The sequence below is a fragment of the Peromyscus maniculatus genome, chromosome 23 (genome assembly GCF_049852395.1).
Source record: "Peromyscus maniculatus bairdii isolate BWxNUB_F1_BW_parent chromosome 23, HU_Pman_BW_mat_3.1, whole genome shotgun sequence".
Classification (NCBI taxonomy): Eukaryota; Metazoa; Chordata; class Mammalia; order Rodentia; family Cricetidae; genus Peromyscus; species Peromyscus maniculatus.
Window position 1 is genome coordinate 56,647,696 of NC_134874.1, and position 7,638 is coordinate 56,655,333.

General features: G+C 42.1%; 1 pseudogene; it reads right to left on the bottom strand.

The window, feature by feature from the left end:
* Positions 1-5,674: 5,674 nt before the first annotated feature.
* LOC107401516 (zinc finger protein 431 pseudogene) lies at positions 5,675-6,222 on the bottom strand (annotated as a pseudogene).
* Between the last annotated feature and the right edge of the window lie 1,416 nt (positions 6,223-7,638).

Consider the following 7,638-nt stretch of genomic DNA (forward strand, 5'->3'; position numbering starts at 1 on the left):
TGTTGCCAGGTTATGGAAAAATCCTTTTTTAAACCTTTACTGTTGACATGATGTTTTTTATGAAATTCTGAGGCCTCCAGCACATTTCCTATCAATAATTTATCAATCTCATCATTGCCTTATGCTAGAGGGCCTGGCAGACCAGTATGGGATCGGATGTAAGTTATATATAAAGGATGACTCCTTTTCCTTATGGTATCTTGTAATTGAATAAATAATGAAGTTAATTCTGAAGCATCAGGGGTAAATTCTGCAGTCTCAATATGTAATACCACTCTTTCAGCATACTGAGAGTCAGTTACTACGTTGAGAGGTTCTGAAAAATCCATTAATACCAACAAAATAGCATACAATTCTGATTTTTGAACTGAATTATTTAAGGACTTTGAACAACTTTAATTTTCTGATTTGTAACCTGCCTTTCCTTGTTTGTTGGCATCTGTATAAAATGTTCAAACTCCAGATATGGGTGTCCCCCCCCCCGTACAATTCGAGGCAAGATCCAATCAGCTCTCTTTATATTCTTCCCAGAGTCCTCTCTGTCCCTGAAAGTCCCACCTGACCTCTTCCTGTCTACCTATTGGCCATTCAGCTCTTTATTAAGCCAATCAGAAGGCACCTTGGCAAAGACACACCTCCACAGTGTAAACAAATATTCAGCAACAGGAGGTCTGTTGCCTGCTCACAGGGGAAGGCAATTTAGCATTGGAGCTGCTGTGCCGTGTGCGCATTTCATACCTTCTTACCCTTACCGTGTCGTTGACAAGGCTACGGATGCTAAAATCTTTAGTCCTTCTAGATACTCCAAAGCGCCGAGTGTATTTTAAAGGGGGAAATAGCAAAGCAACATGTTCTGTAAATATCTTTGTTAAAATTCATGTGAAATGTTTTGGGAGGAGTAGCCAAGTGCCTCTTGACTTGCCACTTGTATCTGTGCCCCGGTGGCCAGAGGAGGGAAATGCAGAGCACCCAGCCAGTGTGCTCACCATCAGGGACGGGTCTCCTTTTGTTAATTTTGCTGTGTGCGTAGTGTATTAGCACTTTTCTGTTGTTGTGATGCTATGCCGTGGCCAGAAGCCACTTATCGATGGAAGGGTTTGTTTGGGTGTATAGTTCCAAGGAGAGTCCATATGGTACGGAGGCATGGCTGCAGGCAGCTGAGAGAACAAGTCTCTAACTGAAAGCCGGAAGGAAGCAGAGAGAGGGGGAACTGGGAGTGGGCGGGGCTACAAACTCTCAAAGCCCGCCCACAGTGATGTACTTCCTCCAGCAAGGCTGTGCCTAATAAAGGTTCCATAACTTCCCCCTGTTGTTGTTGGTTTTTGCTCTTTTTGAGGGGAGCTGCTACCCAGCTCTCAAATAAATCATACATAGAGGCTTATTCTTAATTATAAATGCCTAGCCTTAGCATGGCTTGTTTCTTGTCAGCTTTCCTTAATTTATATTATCCATCTACCTTTTGCCTCTGGGCTTTTCCCATTCTCTTACTTCTGTAAATCTTACTCTTCCTCCGTGGCTGGCTGTGTAGCTGGGTGGCTGTTCCCTGGAGCCCTCCTCCTTCTCTGGCTACTTCTTCTCTCCCCAGATTTCTTCTATATATTCTCTCTCCCTGCCAGGCCCGCCCATCCTTTCTCCTGCCTTGCTATTGGCCGTTCAGTTCTTTATTAGGCCATCAGGTGTTTCAGACAGGCACAGTAACACAGCTTCACAGAGTTAAACAAATGCAGCATAAACAAAAGTAACACACCTTAAAATAACATTCTACAACACCCCCAAAGAGTGCCACCTATTGGAGACCAAGTGTTCAAATAAATACGTGAGCCTATGGGGGGGGGTGTTATTTCTCATTTAAAGTACTACACGTCTTCTGTTTTGTTTTTTTGTTTTTTGATTTTTGTTACTTTTTGTTTTGAGACAGGGTCTCACTATGTAGTCCTAGCTGGCCTGGAACTCATTTATATACACCAGGCTGGCCGCACAGAGATCTACTTGCCTCTGACTTCCGAGTGCTGTGATTACAGGGGTGTGTCAGCACGCCTGACCAAGTTTTGTTTAGTTTTGTTGCCCTGTAAATATTATGCATGTACTGAACAAGTGAGTCCTAACTGTATAATATCTAGCCTACAGATATTAGAGATATGACCAGTGTTAGGACTCAAGTGGGGTTAGAAGACTAACATTTTGTACATAAAAAACTAAGATAGGGCCAGGTGTGGTGGTGCATGCCTTTAATCTCAGCACTCAGGAGGCAGAGGCAAATGGATCTCTGTGAGTTCGAGGCCAGCCTGGTCCACATAGTTAGTTCCAGGACAGCCAGGGCTACACAGTGAGACACACTGTTTCAAACAAACAAACAAACAAACAAGAACACAAACTAAAACAATCTCACAGTTCTTGTTCCATGTAGATGAGAAATTTTAAAGGATGTAATTTGATTCATTTGTGCTGGAGATTGAATTCAGGACCTTGTATGTATTAGGCAAGTGAAGACAGAATTTGAAACTAGGAAAAACACAGTAAAAACCACAAAGAAAATGCTCTGAAGGCTGTAGAGATGGCTACGTGGTTAAGAACACTGGTTGCTCTCGTAAAGGACCCAGGTTCAATGCCCAGCACCCACATGGTGCCTCACAACCATCTGTAACAGCAGCCCAAGGGGATCTGATGTCCTCTTCTGGCTTCTGAGGGCACCAGACACAGACATGCGAGCAGAACATCCATACACATATAAATAAATAAAAATAAATAAATAAATAAATAAATAAATAAATAAATAAATAATAAAGCCTGGATGGTGATGGGGCCTGTCTTTGATTCCAGCACTCAGGAAGCAGAGGCAGATGGATCTTGGTGGGTGTCAGGCCAGCCTAGTCTACAGAAGAGCTAGTTTCAGGGCAGCCAAAGGCTACACAGAGAAACCCTGTCTCAAAAAACCAAAATAATAATAATAATAATAATAATAATAATAATAATAAAAATAATAATAATAAAAAATAATGAAAGTAAATGCTCAGCTAAAGATTCCATTTTCAGGGAACATTTCTAGAGCTTGTTACTAAAGAAAATTCTCAATAGTTCTAATATGTTGAATACCCCAAAAATTTCAGCACGTAAGACAAGCAAATAATTGATGCCCTTAAAAACCAAGAGTTGCTGGACGGCAGTGGTGGCACATGCCTCTAGTCCTAGCACTTGGGAGGCAGAGGCAGTATGATCTCTGTGAATTAGAGGCCAGCCTGGGCTACAGAATGAGTTCCAGGACAGGCTCTAAAACTCTGTCTTGCCTCTTTCCTCCTTCAATAAACAACATTTGGCATTAAAAAAAAATTAAAAAAAAAAAGGCCTGGAGAGATGGCTCAGAGGTTAAGAGCACAGACTCCTTTTCCAGATGTCCTGAGTTCAATTCCCAGCAACCACATGGTGGCTCACAACCATCTGTAATGAGATCTGGTGCCCTCTTCTGACCTGCAGTCATACATGCTGTATACAAAATAAACAAATAAATCTTAAAAAAAAAAAAAAACCAAAAACAACAACAACAAAAAAACTCTGTCTCGAAAAACCAAAAAAAAAAAAAAAAAAAAAAAAAAATCCAAAGAGTTGGGGGGCAGTGGTGGTACCTGGTCTACATAGTGAGTTCCAGGGTATTGAGTGTTTCACACAGAGACTCTGTCTCAAAACAAACAAGCAATAAAACAAAACAAAACAACAAAAAACAAAACCAAAAAGTTCCTTGAATACATTGCAAGAGAGCCGCTGGCTGGCAGTACCTAGAGCCTCTGCATTGCACTTCGGCAAATATTTTAAAGGAATTTTCATATTAGTGTTGTTGAAAACATGTAGAAGTATTTGTTTATGTCATAAATTTATACAACTTTTCTATTGACTAATTTGACAAGTAGCCTTAAAAAATCAGCATTTTTATTGCTGTACTAAAATTTTGTTCAAGAAGCTTTTTTTTTTTTTTTTTTTTTCTTTTTTTTTTTCGAGACAGGGTTTCTCTGCGTAGTTTTGCGCCTTTCCTGGAGCTCACTTGGTAGCCCAGGCTGGCCTCGAACTCACAGCGATCCGCCTGCCTCTGCCTCCTGAGTGCTGGGATTAAAGGCGTGCGCCACCACCGCCCGGCCTAAGAAGCTTTTCTTAAAGAAAAAAGAGCTATTTTCATGCTTTGCCTATGTATATGTCGTGCACCATGGGTGTGCCTGGTGCCCTCAGAGGCAGGAGGACATCAGATCCCTGGGACCTGGGGCTTTGAATGGTTCTGAGCTGCCATGTGGCTACTGGGAATCAAACCCAGGTCCTCTGGCAGAGAAGCTATCCCCCAGACCCCTAGAAAGCTTTTTTAGTAACCCAAGACATAATTTCAATTAAATGGGTGACAAAGAGTTATATATAATGAGGTTAAAAATTTAGATTTACAGCTGTGTGTGACTCCAGCACTCAGGAAGCAAAGGCAGACAGATCTCTGAGTTTGAGGCCAGCCTGGTCTACACAGAAAGATCCAGGGCAGCCAGGAACACATAGAGAAATCCTGTCTAAAAAAACAAAAGCTAAAAAACAAACAAAAAATTAGAATTTTAAAAATGTTAGGAGAGAAATTGAAGTAGAAATAATTCCAAAGTGTTAGCAGAATTAGTTTTTTGTTTCTCATTCTCCTCTCTAAGTTTTTCAATGCTGTTCTAGATGTATCTTTGGAACTAAAAAAATCACAGTTCATCTGTTTTAATAGACTAGGTTGAATGTCTAACCTAGATCTTAAATGTCAATTGGCTTTGTTCCCTGGCTACCAGGCCCAACTGTGATTTCTTAAATATCCAGAATTTTGTCTTCCTGGAAGTGATTTAGAAACCGGTTCATGTAATACTTAATCCCTGTGTACACAGCAATGGAGTGATTCATTAATTATACAGGCTTTGGACTTTCCAGGAACACACAGGGAATTTAGATGCCTGGGCAGCCATGACGCTTCCTTTGTACTAAAGTCAAATTTAAACACCTCTTGGGGGCTGGAGAGATGGCTCAGTGGTTAAGTGTACTGACTGACCTTCCACAGGACCTGGGTTCAATACCCAGCTCCCACATGGTGGCTCACAACCATCTATAACACCAATTCTAGGGGATCTGGCAACTTCCTCTGTGGATACTGCACGTAAGTGGTGCACAGTCGTACAGGCGGGGAAAACATCTCTACACATAAAAATTTAAACAGTGTCATGTATATACAAATATTTCTAAATTGACTACTCAGATTTCATAGTTTGGAAAACTGTAGTTTCCTTACTTATGAGGCTAAGAGTTTTCCATAGTTGGGTTGCTACAGTGTTGTATGGTTTTACGGTAATTTGGCGACGGCTATTTCTAAAGGACAGATTTCGGGCTATAACTATGGAAAGAATTCCTGACATACCAGGGTAGTGATGCTCACCTGCAATCTGAGTGCTTAGGAAGCTGAGGCAGGAGGATCACAAATTTAAGGCCAGCATGGGCTTCACCTTGTCTTAAAGTAAAACAAAAGTCACTGATCCCACATAACTGCATAAATTATACTCTGGATCTAAGAAGAAAAAAAAATAGACTGTAGACTTTTGAGGGGCTAGGGGAGCTTTTGCTGTGGAGTTGCTTTGTGTTTTGATTGTTTTGTTTTGTGGTTAGTTTGTTTTGAGACAGGGTGACCTTAACCTATGAAGTTGATCACTTGATCTGATTCTCGGACCTCCACCTCCCCAGGGCTGATTCCCCAGGGCTGATGTCACAGTCAAGAGACCCCAAGTACTGCTGGAGAGCCGCTTTTTTTTTTTTTTTAAATCTTTAGATCTGTGTGAGTTTATTGATGTATTAATAATGAAACTAGAATACCAATCACTTGTTTACTTGAATCAAATTTAACAAGTATCCTCAACATGGGGACTGCTATGTATCTTCTAATTGTTCTGAGACAGGGGTATGTGATATATGTCCATATCCCGATGCTGATATGTCTTGTATCCAGAGTGACACATGATATACCCTTTCATGTCTTCTAGAACTTTGACAATGTTCTTCAGTATCATAGTCTTCCCAATTGTATCCTATAGTAGTGAGGTTCCTGTAGGTCTCCAGCATTACATCTTTGTGGAGATTCTTCTGGGAAGGATTCAGCAAAGTCCACTCTTCCCATGTGAAGTTGGCATGGACATCATCATAGGACACTGCATTCAAGTCATGGTTTCCCAGCTCGGCCATGCCCTCTGCCCAGCTCCCTGCAGCAGGTCTCACAGCACACCGAGCCGCTTTTAGCTGCAGCCTTCTTCTCCCAGAGGCTCTTTGGGTAACTGTCTGTGTAAGTTACCTGTTCTCAGATACCCGGGGGATGGACAGACAGAGTGCCTGGGGAGGGGCTGTGCGCCTAAGCTTGCTTGCTTCTGTAGATGTAACCAACCGTCTTATTAAATAAGAAACACAGAACCAATGCAAAGAAGAAAGCCAAGAGGTCAGAGCTAAGAGCTAAAACCTTACCCTTCCTCCTGAGGTAGTCCTACTTCTCCGAACCAGAGCTACTTCCTGTGTGTCTGTCTTTTTATAGTATTTCTGTTCTGCCTTCTCATTGGTTGTAAACCCAACCGCATGACTGCCTCATCATGGCCTGTCTGTATAGACCTCCAGGTTTTCTGTGATGGGTATTGAGATTAAAGGCCTGTGTATCCAATACTGGCTGTATCCCTGAACACACAGAGACTTACCTAGCTCTGCCTACCAAGTGCTGGGATTACAAGCGTACGCCACCACTGCCCTGCTTTCCTATGGCTTGCTAATAGCTCTGACCCCCAGGCAACTTTATTTATTAACATACAAATAACATTTTAATACAAATAAAATATCACCATATGCTTCTTTCTTTCTCTTTCTTATTTCTTCCTTCCTTCCTCTCTCTCTCTCTCTCTCTCTCTCTCTCTCTCTCTCTCTCTCTCTCTTTCTTTCTTTCTTTCTCTCTGTTGGCTTGTTTTGTTTTGAGACAGGGTTTCTCTGTGTAACTTTGGAGCCTGTCCTGGATCTCACTCTGTAGACCAGGATGGCTTTGAACTCACAGAGATCTGCCTGCCTCTGCCTCCTGAGTACTGGGATTAAAGGCGTATGCCACCATTGCCTGCCTTCCTTCCTTCCTTCCTTCCTTCCTTCCTTCCTTCCTTCCTTCCTTCCTTCCTTCCTTCCTTCCTTTCCCGTTCTGTCTGTCTGTCTATCTCTCTTTCTTCCTTTTTTTCCTTCCTTCTTTCTTCCTTTGTTTCTTTTTGTTTTTTGTTTGTTTGTTTGAGACAAGGTTTCTTTATGTCCTAGACCTCACTCTGTAGCCCAGGCTGGCCTCCAACTCATAGATCCTCCTGCTTCTGCCTCCCAAGTGCTGAGATTAAAGGTGTGCGCCATCACTGCATGGCTCTGTTTTATTTCTTGGTTATTAGGAAATTTTTACTTCAACTCAGAAACAAAACATGACATCATCTACTCATTCTCTAAATGAACAATTTACCCAATGCTTTCTGGGTGCCAACTGAGTGGAGCCTTCAGGTAGGAGCTCGGAGGAGAGAGATACAGGTCATCCTGTCTCATTACCGTAGTTACTCGGTCCCGGGTTCCAGGGGAGCACATGGGAATCACACACAGCAT